We start from the raw sequence: 15,822 nt of genomic DNA, 5'->3' as shown, positions 1-15,822 counted from the left end.
TTGCAATAACTACTTCAATTACGAAAATGTAAGTTCAATTTGATAAATGCTTAGTGTCAAAATGGCGATGTCTGTAGTCAAAAGAGTCAGGTAAACTATAAGTTTCAACAGTGAAGAATAGATATGCCATTGATTAATCAACGTTTCAATGATTTTGTCACAAGCAGAATATCAACAAGGAAAAGTAGAAATTACGCGGTGCGTAATATATGTCCCCGCCGGAAGTAGCATTTTGTAGCAAAATGTGCAATATAGGTAAAAAATCAAGGTCAAAGGTCAAAGAAGTCAAAGGTCAAAATTCTGTGTAAAAGTTTTGAAGCCCTCACCTAGTGCCATCACATAAAGCAAACGGAATCGAAATCGGGTTAGAAATGGCGAAGGAGTAGCATTTTATAGCCAATGTACAATACAGGTCAAAAATCAAGGTCAAAGGTCAAAGAAGGCAAAGGTCAAATTTCTGTGTAAAGTTTTGAAGCCCTCACCTAGTGCCATCACATAAAGCAAACGGAATCGAAATCGGGTTAGAAATGGCGAAGGAGTAGCATTTTGTAGCCAATGTACAATACAGGTCAAAAATCAAGGTCAAAGGTCAAAGAAGGCAAAGGTCAAAATTCTGTGTAGAAGTTTTGAAGCCTTCACCTAGTGCCATCACATAAAGCAAACGGAATGGAAATCGGGTTAGAAATGGCGAAGGAGTAGCATTTTGTAGCAAAATGTACAATATAGGTAAAAAAATCAAGGTCAAAGGTCAAAGAAGGCAAAGGTCAAAATTCTGTGTAGAAGTTTTGAAGCCCTCACCTAGTGCCATCACATAAAGCAAACGGAATCGAAATCGGGTTAGAAATGGCGAAGGAGTAGCACTTTGTAGCAAAATGTACAATATAGGTCAAAAATCAAGGTCAAAGGTCAAAGAAGTCAAAGGTCAAAATTCTGTGTAGAAGTTTTGAAGCCCTCACCTAGTGCCATCACATAAAGCAAACGGAATCGAAATCGGGTTAGAAATGGCGAAGGAGTAGCATTTTGTAGCAAAATGTACAATATAGGTAAAAAATCAAGGTCAAAGGTCAAAGAAGTCAAAGGTCAAAATTCTGTGTAAAAGTTTTGAAGCCCTCACCTAGTGCCATCACATAAAGCAAACGGAATCGAAATCGGGTTAGAAATGGCGAAGGAGTAGCATTTTATAGCCAATGTACAATACAGGTCAAAAATCAAGGTCAAAGGTCAAAGAAGGCAAAGGTCAAATTTCTGTGTAAAGTTTTGAAGCCCTCACCTAGTGCCATCACATAAAGCAAACGGAATCGAAATCGGGTTAGAAATGGCGAAGGAGTAGCATTTTGTAGCCAATGTACAATACAGGTCAAAAATCAAGGTCAAAGGTCAAAGAAGGCAAAGGTCAAAATTCTGTGTAGAAGTTTTGAAGCCTTCACCTAGTGCCATCACATAAAGCAAACGGAATGGAAATCGGGTTAGAAATGGCGAAGGAGTAGCATTTTGTAGCAAAATGTACAATATAGGTAAAAAATCAAGGTCAAAGGTCAAAGAAGGCAAAGGTCAAAATTCTGTGTAGAAGTTTTGAAGCCCTCACCTAGTGCCATCACATAAAGCAAACGGAATCGAAATTGGGTTAGAAATGGCGAAGGAGTAGCACTTTGTAGCAAAATGTACAATATAGGTCAAAAATCAAGGTCAAAGGTCAAAGAAGTCAAAGGTCAAAATTCTGTGTAGAAGTTTTGAAGCCCTCACCTAGTGCCATCACATAAAGCAAACGGAATCGAAATCGGGTTAGAAATGGCGAAGGAGTAGCATTTTGTAGCAAAATGTACAATATAGGTCAAAAATCAAGGTCAAAGGTCAAAGAAGTCAAAGGTCAAAATTCTGTGTAGAAGTTTTGAAGCCCTCACCTAGTGCCATCACATAAAGCAAACGGAATCGAAATCGGGTTAGAAATGGCGAAGAAGTAGCATTTTGTAGCAAAATGTACAATATAGGTCAAAAATCAAGGTCAAAGGTCAAAGAAGTCAAAGGTCAAAATTCTGTGTAGAAGTTTTGAAGCCCTCACCTAGTGCCATCACATAAAGCAAACGGAATCGAAATCGGGTTAGAAATGGCGAAGAAGTAGCATTTTGTAGCAAAATGTACAATATAGGTCAAAAATCAAGGTCAAAGGTCAAAGAAGTCAAAGGTCAAAATTCTGTGTAGAAGTTTTGAAGCCCTCACCTAGTGCCATCATATAAAGCAAACGGAATCGAAATCGGGTTAGAAATGGCGGAGTAGCATTTTGTAGCAAAATGTACAATATAGGTCAAAGGTCAAGGTCAAAGGTCACGACTGAAATTCTGTGTAGAAGTTTCAAAGCTCCCATGTAGTGCTATCATATAAAGCAAACAGAATCAAAATTGGCTCATAAATGACAGAGAAGTAGCAAATTGAAGATTTTGATCACACACGGACGCACACACGGACACACGGACGGACACACGGACGGACGGACGGACGGACACACACACGTACGGAGCCCGTTTCATAGTCCCCTGCTCGAACTCGTTCGGCGGGGACAATAAGGATATGTAATGTTTTTTTGATGGGCTAATGATAGTCAACAGAGTGATGGTGGGTATGATGGCTGCAGATTCGTGATACTGTCACGTATAGAAAGATCCATCAGAGCAAAAACACTAACGAAGGAAACAGCAACATAGCTATCGAAGCAAAAGACTGCAGTATGCCTCCTCCCAAAAATACAATCTGACTGTTCCCATTGATAACTTTTAAAACAAATAAACAATCCCAATGTTATGTCAGGGTTTAAGTGTTACCTACACTTTTAACTTGGTTCAGTGGTCAAGGAGAAATGTGAATCTTTGTAAAGCATGTCATGGGTGTGTTTCTTCGAAGCTTAGCACTTGGGTGCTCTTGGCATCCATAGAAATATGAATAAAATATTTTTCTCACAACCGACAGGGCAACTAACAAATGAATTCGAATTCTGTGCATTACATATTATCAATAGATAAACATATAAATATGCAAATATGTCAATACTTTTATTCATGATCATCTTGACAGAAAACAGAGAAAAAGTAATTCAAGAAAACCAAAAATCAGAAAGTATTCACTCCACTATTCCATGAGTAAATGATTTGATATTTTTCTTTTATTGTTTATTTTCAAACCTTATCAACGTTTGAAATTTTCCCAAGTCTGCTTCCTTTTTTGATGAAATTCATTATTCATTTCGTTGATTAAAAATGAAAAGAATCTTGCAATCTCTCATTCAATCTCGCATCCATTCGTATTCGTAAAGCGTGAACACAATGTAGACAACGAGTCTCCTTACAAAACTTAAAACTAAATTTTGAAAAGATTTCCATTTCTCTGTGACCACTAAAGCACGACGAATTCAGTTTCCTATAACATTTATGTAAATGCTATATTGTAATTTCATACCCTGAATTGCATTTTGATTGAATTTCTATTTTCAGAGTTATCATCGCAGAAAGTCCGATCGCATTATTTTTTTTATGGGGGGGGGGGAACATTATACGGTATGTTACAGACTGAAATAAATTCACGTTCTCCGGCACATCTTACACCCACATCATCGTCGTGCCCACAGCTGGAGCCATAGTATGAGGCATAGCATCCCCATGGCCCTCGAAAACACTCTAACAGCGAATTTTTATCCGATGTTGGGCAGTAGATTCCATGGTCTAACCAAATAGGGCCTGATCCTTGTCCAAAATGAGCATTGGCATGGACCGAGGCGGCCGATGAGTACCCAAGCTGTCGGCACACCGCGTTCCCCTCTTCAGTACCCCAACCCCCATCACACGCCGTGCCCCAGACCCCGTCACACAGTATCTCCACTCGGCCTTCATGCTCGTCAGACCCTCCGACAAGCCTCACTGAAAAACAATGACAAATATTGGAGAAGAGAGTGTTTGCAATATTAAAGAGCGCGAATGACAAGTCGAAATTTCAGATTCCATTGCAACGGATAATTCCAAATCAAACGAAATCAAATCAAATCGAATCAAATCAAATCAAGTCGAATCGAATCGAGTCGAGTCGAATCAAATCAATTAAATGAGGTTACAACGAAATTCCGCGGCTGTTGGGACAGTAATATATTCAAGGCGCAGTCGGAACTGCCCATTTTGTGAAATCAGATATTGCTTTGTAATTCTTTGCAGCAAGAATATGAATACAGAAACTAAATCATATCCCAATTCTGAATCATTTAAAACACGGGGAAAAAACCCTGAAAACGCTCACAATGACATATGATGATATGATGTAAACTATAACGAATGATTTCACTTCTAATGATCTGACAAGTTTAGAGTCAGTATTTGTTTTGCTTTGTTCTTTCTCTTTGTTTTTTGTAGATATTGTTGATTTCTTGTATTTTGTTGGATTTGTTGAAGCGCTTTGAGTCTGTATAGAAAAGGCGTTATATAGATATGTATTATTATTATCATTATCATCATTATCATTATCATCATCATAATCATTATTATTATCATTATCATCATTATCATTATTATCATAAACACTGAATAGCACTCTATGAAGTGGATTAATTATCAACAAGATTACCAGATATTCTTCTTCGACATGATGTCATTATGGCCAATATATTCAAGGTATGTACGCTACAATTAACGAGACGAGGCTAATTTTGTATTAAACATTTGAAAAGTTTGAAAAGAATCAGTCTTTTATTACAAAGAGGAGTTATGAGAAGCAAATTTGCCGTTGAAACGCAGTTCCAGGTTTATAATGATTTATTATAATAAACAAGTAGTTTCTCGACCCGATGAAACACAGACTGAGGCTGAAACGGCTGTCATGGTCGAGTATACCGACATTAAAATGAACGTTATGATTTTCATCTAAGAACTCATCATTGTCTGAACGAATAGGGAAAGTATCACATGTCAATACCTCGGGTTCAGTATTCGTATAGGTATAGGACTTGTTTTCGAAAAACATATGCTTTCTTGTAAGAAATACCTGCTTTGCAAATTATTGGGAAAATCTGAACTTATTTTATAAAGTAAACGTAACTTCATACAGTGTTAGATATCGACAGCAGAATACTTCGTGAGTGCATGACTTGCGCTTTAAGAATAACACGAACAAATTCGTTTGAAAACGCTGAATTCAATAAAAAATCAATTCTGTTTTATAATCCAAGTTACTTACCTCATGTTTTGTAACGTGAATAGGTGGAACAGATGTATCAATGACATGCAAATACACGATCAAAACTTCCAGGGACTAAGGGACAAGCAAAGCCAACAATCCACTAGTTCGCTAATGTGCTACTCTGCGGTTCTTTGGAATGAATCCATATTATATTTTTCGCTGTACTCACCAGTTCTACCGTCGCACGGCCGCGAGCAGTGACTTCCTCGGAAATTGAGATTATAATAATACTAATGTTGCCGCTGAGCGACTGTTGCCATCTGCAAAGTTAGTGTTAATCAATCGTTCTTCTTTCACTCCCTTTTTGCTCAGAATATTGAAGCAGTGTGTTCAAGAAATTATCAATGAACCTTCAGCTTTATCTTCTGGACAATAACATATCATATTATAACCTTGCTTTCGTTATGCACCTTATCTGTATATCATAAGAGGGACAATTGTTCATAAAACACATTTCAGGGAATATTTTCGCTTCCGTCGTTCATAGAGAAAAACAAACGAAATAACAAAAGTAATAAACAAGGAATTCAAAAGTAAACAATTTCACAATGCGTTATACTCCCACTGGTTAATGCCGTAGAGAAAATGTGTCTAAAACTTAATGATCTATAGCATTCTTTAATTATTACCACTTTTATTGATAAAAAATTCATATCTTTGACAGAAATAATTTAGGGTGTTTGTCAAATTTCTCTCACAAAATCGGAGCAATACGATCGAAACTCAGCAGCAATGTTGCCTTTTACAGTAAAAATAACCCATAATTCCCAGTCATGGTTGTCGATGCCACATAATGAGCAGGGATCTGATTTTGAGTTGAGACATAACTCAGACACAAACCTATGGGGTCCTAGGGCAGAAAAAAACATCCTTATTTTGAATAGATTTATTCTTTTACATAACTCACATCAATTCATATCCGACTAAATAGGTAATAATCACAAAATAGGTATTGTCATCTTTCTACCACTTCTTTTCAAAACATCAAAGTCGAAGACAGAAAGATTTGCCGGCATCGCTAGGTATCCCTTAGAGAGTACGCTGATAAAAGAACATTATCTTCCTTTTGCTACGTGTAGGATACGTGGTGATTATTGTCCTTTATCGACACCCTTTTCACGACAGAGCATCATGACTTATTGTTACCTCAAACACTTCGGTATTTCATCTAATGGCACTATATATCACAGAACACCAACTTTGGCCTTTGTTTTTACAAACTAAACGAGGTTTCACAGAGGAAAAATAGAGAATATGTCTAATATTACTGAATTATTAAACCGGGTATACTGCATGAGGCTTTGGCGAAGTAAGAGACAAAAATGCAGGATATTTCGTCCTTTTTAGCTCCACATAAAGGGTTTTCATATTAACCACTCTTAAAAGGGACGCTTTTACTAATTCGCATTGAGTTGTTGTACTTACTGGGGAGTTAATGTCTTATTTGCTCTTCTACACTAACGAAAACACACCCAACATTCGTATGTAACTTACGGACAGCATTAGGCAACGTTAGAGCATGACGAAAAACTCTGAGCTCTTAACGGTGATGAAGTCCAGTTCATTGCTTACAAAAGCTTCCTGTCTTGACTGTTATGATCGTTCTGGTTTATTAATGTCACGTTAAATATGCGATGATGATTGGGAGCTGGTTATGGCATAGACAAAAATTCCTTCGTTTCATCCTAGTATAGTCGTATGTAGACCGTTGTCAGTGGAAACTGTTGTGTCTTTTAACTCCCGATGGTGACCTTGGTTGCATGTCTCGTAAAATCTGAAGATTTGACGGTAATTATCCCTGATATCAAAATTTTGAATTGTCAGTAAGAGTCTTTGTACTTATATCTTGCTTATTGAGCACTCTGGGAGAAAATGCATGCTTGATGTAAAAATGGGAGACAGATTATATCTCCTTCCACTCGCATGAGACCAAAGTTCATTTCCGTCTCCTTTCGTACCTTTATCACAAATTATCGAATTAATGAAGAGAAAGTTATTTTGTGTGTATTTGATAGGAAGTATACCAATCAGTGGTAATGTCTCTTCTTGGATGCATTGAACAACTTACGTAGCAGCATGCTTCCAAATGTATGAAGCTCGTGTTCAGAAGAGAAGATTGTAAAAATGAGGTATATTTCGCGCGGGCACAAAACAGCTCTTGACTGTACCAGACAGGCGTATTTTGCTAGGAACTAACCAGTGCCATAACGGACACATAGGCACCACATAAAATGGGAGGAAGAAAAATCAGTCCTTAGTGTATCGAAAATAATCACATTTTAAGTACTTTGTGGTTTCCATGTCAGGTGACATTATGATTTATGTAGGGTTGGTTGTTAACAGAATTTGTTTCAGATATGTTAGTCGACTTTATTTCTGTTTTCAAATTGACATCGTCCTCTCTATAATATCCTCAGAGAGTCCGATGAGGGTGAGGCAAATTTCTGCCTTCTAACCCTTACGGGAGATCAAGGGTAGATGTTTGGTATTTCCGTTCTCTCTGGTTTAACGACGACAACCATCGTTTCGATATTCACAGATTGTCTCGTCAGAGATATCCCTGATCGATTTCATATGTTTTTCTAACAGTATTGCTCTCTCGTGGTACCGTAAATTCGATTTGAAAGAGTGTGGTGATGTATCTGTGTGAAAGTTCACTTCCGTCGCACAAAACTATGTATCGTTGACTCTGTGTTTTGATTCGAATGAGTAGCGGATATTCCATAATGATGAATCATCTTTCTTGGTTCGAGTATCTCAGATCATGTTATCTGCTATGTAGATGGAACTGAGGGAGAAAGTTTTTATTCTAGGAATGCATTTTGTTTGGCTTCACCTGCAGAATCATAAAAACGGATTCTCGTGTCTATCATGTCCAATGTTTTGCAGCAATTTTTACTGTTTTATCCCTGATGCAAAACTTTCATACCAAGCAAGAAACATTAACTTGTCACTACTTTTATAGGGCTTATTACCTTAGCTCGTGCACATGGTTATAATGTAGAGAACTGGTAATCCTGATTTTAAAGCAACGTAAATTCTAAATTTCCTAGGAATATGAATTGTTTCGGTTCGTAGTCATGCCTATGTACGTTACATTTCTCATTCCCTCGATATTTGGCTGTATCGCCATTAGAACAGTATATCAATACGCCATTCTGGGATTAGATCACGTGTCCTTTTTTAAATTGACCTTTCATTGTTGTTGCTGTTGATGTTGTTCCTAGTTGGTTATTTAGGCACTTTTCAAAGCGACACAGTGCACAAACTTGGCCGACGTAACAATTTAAGGAATTCATATTCAAACAAAGAATAAACTTGCCGAGACCAAGTGACCAGAGAGGCCCCTTTTAAAACTTAGTGCAACCATTCCATTGATTTGCGTTGAATGCCTTGACAAACTTTTTTGTGTAATTATTGTCAATTTTCTACAGGCCTTAACGAACATTTCGTTTGTGTCAGGCGGATTGGTGGGCAAGCATGCACTATTCATTAGGATTACATGAATTGTCATACTAGTAACATCACGGATGCTTATCTCAGTGAATTAAAAAAAAACATGCCTATTATGGCAAATTACCCTTTTTTGCGCTCTGCGAAGTGGCTGAGTGTTGTTGTTTTCATTTTTATACATTACCAGCAATTTTATCTCCGTTTGGACTGCTCGCCATGTTTCAAATAGTGTGAGATTGTGGTCGTATAAAGTTCAGCTTTTTCAGAGTATATCGAAAATGAGATGCTGAACACTTTTACACTTTCCTTTGTGTTTTCCAGAAGGCAATGTAGAGGCAGTTAAATTTCTACATTTCTGGGCAAAATGTCGCTTGTATTGCAAGTATTAAAATATTTGATTTCTTGTTACTATTTACTAACCCGTGAGACTAAAATGTTGTTTCTCTTTTTTTTCTTCAAAATACATGTCGCCGTAGCACACTCGTTTTCATGAATCAGCATGTCACAACTAACTTAAAAAATCAGTAAAAAATCAGTATAGAGTAAGAGAACCATAATTCTGAATATTTTTTTTAATGGTTGATTGTATTTGTCTAAGTGTTTGAGTGTGTATGTGTGTGCTTGTTGATGTGTAGAGGGGAAACGTATTCTTTATTTTCATCCAAAGTCCTTGACAAAGGTTGGAGGAACTGCACAGGTAAAGGCCGCCCGCAATAATTAACGCTGAACTACAATGAAATTGTAAAATCTTGAAAGAACACATTAGATATGGATTTGATATTTTAAAAAAATCAATTATTAGTACATTCATTATAGGCGGTGAGATGAAAAAATAAGTATCAATTTCCACTCTATCTTCATGATTGCAAAGTGGACGTATTCTATATAATGCTTTCTCATGTACTTAGGTATTGCTTCAACATCTCCCAAATGAGCCCATTCTTTCCTATTTCAGTTAGCTTAAACGTAGGGAATCCCATTTGCACGCCTTAAATGAAGAGTTGTATAAATACAGTGGTATGTTGAAGAGAATATCATTTTAGAAACTCCCATAAAGTATTGAAAGTGGAAGGTAACATTTAGTACATTTTTTTGACGGTTAGATTTTGAATTGAATTGTTTTCGGGGATCACCGTAAATTCCAGTACATTACTAGGCTACCTTTGCAGACCCATGTACTGCATGTGTGTCCATCATGTATATTTTGTGAAGAAAGTTCATCAACACTTACAAACATTTCTATATACATTCTTACCACACACTCTATATGTTATTACATCAGCTCTTGTACTTTTAGATTTGTGTTTATAGATCACAAATACAGAAGAATGCAACAAAAAGGCTTAAGTGTGGCTGACACACAGAACTACTGAGTAGTTGAGTTTTGTGCATCATTCAAATTTTAGATAACTGTTGACTTCCAAATTTCTAAGCAGTGGCCTAAGCAAGTCCCCTGAGGTTCATATTTAATATTTTGCTGCATTTTGGGAGGTCTGTAAAAGGTATCCCCTACCTTTAAAAGACATCTATAAGGGAATCCCCCTCGTCATCTGACGTCACGAGTTTGAAGGACGATGCGAAAATCTGGGCATCGTTCCAGGGAGAGGAAGGCGCGAAGGCAGGCAGAAAATGATACCAAAATCCAACCAGTTTTTTAAAAATATAATGGAAATACCAAAAAACAATGGTAAAAATTCAATGAAATTAAGATATTCTTCTAAAAAGCAACGTAAATGGGCATTTTAAAATATCTAGAAGTTATGTCCAAATTTTCTTTCAGACTCTCTATATAATAATATCTGTGCATCAGACTATCCACTGTACTCGTCGTTTGCACGCCATCTGTAATCTGTACGCCATTCAAGTACCAGATCAAGCGTTCTGAGCCAAAGACTTTATCGGCTGTACAGACAGCCGTAACTTCTTGGTTTGGTGTCAGAGGGCTTGGTACTTCAAAAGTCACACTGGTTCCACCTAAATAAGATAATAACAGAAGAAAGTAAAAGAGAATAATGCGGCTTTATGGACTTACGACAAAAATCACCTTACTTGAAATTCACTCGTCCAGCTTTTTTTTTTCAGGGACCAGATGTAATTGTCCTTTTAATAAAAAAAAAGAAAAAAACAATTAAAAACTCCAACAATTTACCACTTTTCAAACTATTGCACAAGCACTGTCATTTGAATGATTTCTTTGTGCGTGTGTGTGTTTTCCCCCTTGGATCCGATATCTCATTTGTTTTCTCTGTTTATACAAACGTACTTTAAAAAAGAATAAAAAGAATCCCTGAGAAGTGGAGTAAAACTACAGCAACCAATTGAATTAGCAATTGAACCATAAGTCCAAGACTAAGTTTGCTGTGAAATTAATATATAAAACCTTTTTGATATTCATATCTTACCAATAAAGGGGATGGCGATGGATAATAGTCCAAGTAGAAATAATCTTCGTCTATCAGCCATCATTCTCAAACGTCGATGAATCCTGCTTATGAAAGATATAAGGTAGAAAAGGGGAAAATATAAGTATTCAGCAACTTTGATAACGGCTCAAACTGAAAGATCGAAAATGATTGACGTTGCTATTGCTACTTTGCAGCGCCACATTAGAAAAAAATACAGGAGGTTGTATTAGTGCTTAAAAAGAGATTTTATAACTTATGTGTGTAAGCCCGGCCACTGTGTAAAAGACTTCGGAATGGCTACAAATTTTCTCTTTCGTGGAATTTCCAAAACTTATCACCGATACATTCTATCAAAGACAGACCGAATCTAACCCAAGTTTACCTTCAACCTGAAAAATGCCGAATCGATGGATACAAATTTAATAATGGGAATGAACACTTTACGCTGCAATGTGGCGTTAAAATGTTGGCAAGCTCTACCGCCTGATGTCCGCTTTCACTGGCGGTCTTTTATTCGTGCGTGCTTGTAGACCATTCGATCATCGCACTCTATTCCTGTGTAAGATTGATCCGCGACTGCAGTTATTGTTTAGTACTTTATATAACAGCTCAAAACATTTGCCCAACGAACATTACACACGAGGTAACATATCAAATGTAAATATGTGTGAGCTGTTATCGTCCTTTTCAGTATAGATGTAGTTGTTCTTGCTTTCTATGTGAATAATTGTGTGTGGAACTACTTTATTTAGTTGCGCCATGACACATTGATAGTGATGTAAATCGGTATTGTAATGAATATCAGTTTGATAAATGAACCCCGTTTCCTGTGTGCTCGTAACAGCGACCAGCCTGATGTCAACATTGTGTCATCAATACATCCTGGTTTCAAAATCCAACACGACGTGTATGAATTCTTGTTATACTGTCAACATGATAATAGATGACCATTAGAGATTCAGGTTGTTAAGTTTAGTTTGAGTTTAAGTTTATTTTTATTTCACCACGGGTCACTCGCTTCAGCCAATCATATGGCTGTTATGTGAGTGCGTGTAGTTTAAAAACCATACAATTACAAAATACAACATTTTATACATAGTATAGGAAATGAAAAAATAAACAAACAAATAAACAAACAGACATAGCAAAATATACTGATGTGTTGCGTTTAAGTATATTGACGTGTGGATACTTCCGATGAGAGCTGACCAATCATTTTAGACCCAAATTTAGTGTCACTATCTGAGAAAGTCCATAAAGTATCAGTACATCTGACGAAGTACTCTGTCATACGTTGGAACACTGCCTCAAAAAGTTAGTGGAGAAACACATTATCGACATTTTGATCTATTTCTTCCTTATACCTCCAGTCCTTCGTATATTTTTGTGGACAAATTCACACACACCATCATAACATCAATTTCATCGACTACTGCAGAGTTGTGTCAATGATAAATCTTTTTTTGTTTTGTAAGGAAAAAGTTACAATCTGAATATCAACTATATACAAATTTGATATAAAAAGGACACATCCTGCTGTTTCTTATTAGATCAATTATTTCTTTCTCTCTAAGAATGCAAAATATACCGCTTTTATACATAAAACTTAAATTAGTATAAAGTAACTCCTATCAGTCCACCACCGAAATGTCTGTGATGTTTTGTTAATTCTCTTTTTATTGGTCATCAGAAGTTCATCATTAATTTGTACGTAAATCCAAAACAAAACGAGAAATTTACTTCATTAAATACTCTCTATGGATTTTTTTTTCTCATTTGTTTAATTCTTGAGCAAAATGTTTTAATGACTTTGCTTGTATAGGTTTCCCACCCAATTTCATACTTTTGTCATTCAAGTTCTTATTCCGAGCATTCAATGTCACGCATCCCACGCTCGCAGAATTGAATTAAGAATCAATTTCAAAATCCGGTCATTTGGATTCACTATAAAAGCATTCAAATTCACCATCGGAACATTAAATTTAAGGTAGGAGCACACATGTCAGCAATGAGCATTCAAATTCATCTCAAGCTGCGACGGAATCTCGTCGGTCATTCAAGTTCGTGAATAAGCAACCAAGTTTCCTCACTGCTGAATTTAGTTAGTTTGGGGCTGTGGATGTGTGTCTTTTTCATTTATCTTAAAAACAGACAAATTAAAATCAAGTATGTGTGCTTCTTGTCACATTTTACCATGGTATGACTGAGACTTCTATGTTTTGTTTCTGTCTAACTAAGACAGGAACAGCAGCTATAGAGAAAAAAAATCATTGCAATAATTATTGTATTGTTTCAAATTGACAAGAAAAATCGTGCAATTTGCTTAATTTTTCACCGCTTAGTGGTTGTACATTCATCGCGTCCATATAAAATGAATAAATCAATCTAACTTCCTCTTTGGATTGGGACATCAAGTCATGATCGGATATCACATTGCACATACAGCCATAGATTTCCGTAATATCGTAATATCACGCAGTGGATTGTTGTTCTTTCGTATTACTTAACAAAACACAGGAAACGGTTCGTATTGACTTTGCCAGCAGACACGTTGTAAGAAAACCAAAGAACCATAATTTCACACCACGTGAATGACTCCCCTTCCTCTCCGTTAGTTTCAAAATACATTTCACTCATCCCGTTCAATAAACCAGCCGTGGTTTACTTCCTCATCTGACAGAATGCATGTAATCTATAGATTTGTGCGCATGACGTTTCGTCGTCGTGAAAGCCTGTCGTACAATGTCGGTTATTTATGATAAGAAGACACATTCTTTTCAATGTAATTGATGGGGTATATTCGTTTCTTCTAACAATGAGGACGTCACTCTCTTGAAAATGGCAATATTGTATTGGTCCCTCTTTCTTTTTTAATCTCAGTTTAAGTACATTTCTTAAGGTGCGTAGCATATGAAAGCAGACACACGATAAAAGAAATCGGAGAGGGTGGGATAGTAGACACACACATACGCACACACACACACACACACACACTCGCACGCGCGCACACACGCACTTGTACAACTTCTACAGCATGAATTCCACAACGTTAGTTGATGCATTTTGATAATTAGGTACCCGGAAGAACTCTTCCAGATTTATGCAAGCACCGACATTCAAGCATTGAGGTACTGTTTAACACTCATGAATTATCATTGCCACGCTCATACTTATATTAAAGGGATGGAATAGTTTTGGTTGAGACGGGGCTTCAAGTTTCCAACTTTTTTGTAAGATAATGAGAAAACTCCTCTGAAATATTAAAGAGCCCGCAATTCTGAGAAGAATCCAATGTTTATTTGAGAAAAATTGGTTTTGAAATGGCTGAGATATCAAAAAACAAAGAGGACCTAATAAAAGGTGAGTCCCTCCACTTTGTTTTATTTTCTTTTTGAATATTTCTGTCACTTCAAAACCAATTTTCTTGAAATAAACTTTGAATTCTTCTAAGAATCGTAGGTTCTTTAATATCTTATAAGTGGTTTCTAATTATCTCGCAAAAAAAGTTGAAATCTGAATCCCTTTTCTTAACCAACAATAGACCATCTCTTTAAAGAGAAATTCAGAGCAAAGTCACACATATTACCAGAGTGACGACAATCCGCAATTTTAACTGCATATCCACATATTCATAAACACACACATACACACACACATACACACACAGACACACACACAGACAACCATTCCATAACACGTGTTAACCTAACGCACACGCACAAACAAGTAGTGTGTAAAACAGTTCTGCGAGAGGAAGGGATAATGTAACTTTGAATATTACTCTCTGCTGAACTACTTCACCATGACGGGGTCACTACTCACAAAGAGTTTGTGAGTTAAATCTTTTGTTTTGTTTTTTTAATTTTCAGATCACAGGTTGAACCCTGTAATCGAGGGGTTTTTGCTTTGCTTTGTTTTGTTTTCTTCTTTTTCCGTAAGGAGTGAAACGGTCATGCTAAATTTTATCATGCGTAAGATCAATTGTAACTCTTTATGAAACACGTCATAGATTTATATAGCATTAAAACCCTCAAGCTACAGTCAACACAAATTCTTAGCACATACACATAATATGCATACAAACAAACAAACAAATAAACAAACTCGAAAGCATTACCAGTATTCATTTTAGTAAAAGACCCTAGATGACTCCCGTGCCCTGCGCCACCAGCGGTGGAAAAGTTACAGCTATTACCAGTGTACAGTAGCTACAGACATCTTTGAGCAACTACAACAAAACGAAATGGATGAAACCAGGCGGAAACCAAATATACGAAAACTCCATAATTATGGCATACATGTGCGTATACTAGTGTATTTCGGACAAAGAAATTGATTCTATAGTAACATTATGGCTAAAACATTGTATTCTTAAAACTACCGTTGCTTCTTCTATTTCTTCGTCTTCTGCTACTACTACTACTGCTACGATTACTACTATTATTGGTATATTACGAATAATAAGAAAAATGGCAAACACGTTTGATAGTTTTATTTCACATTTAACATCACACTGTCAGAGGGATAAGTTTATCAATTTCACTTTCGTTTTTGTTCCAATTCACGGCATTAGATATATCCAAATGATAAGCATTTGCATAGTCGAGGATAATAACGAAAGTAAAACAAAATATTATAGAAATAACTTCTTTTTACTGAAATTGTAAGATGCTTAAATCACACTTATATAGACGCCTAGGTTCCAAGAACATAAGAGACTTGATATTTGATACTTGCACAGAAAAAGTAAAGT

This window comes from Diadema antillarum, unplaced genomic scaffold (genome assembly GCF_040938485.1).
Source record: "Diadema antillarum isolate AM-2024a unplaced genomic scaffold, OU_Dant_1.0 seq00001293_RagTag, whole genome shotgun sequence".
In the NCBI taxonomy this organism is placed as follows: Eukaryota; Metazoa; Echinodermata; class Echinoidea; order Diadematoida; family Diadematidae; genus Diadema; species Diadema antillarum.
The sequence above is the reverse complement of the archived record's forward strand: the minus strand, read 5'-3'. Positions refer to the sequence as shown.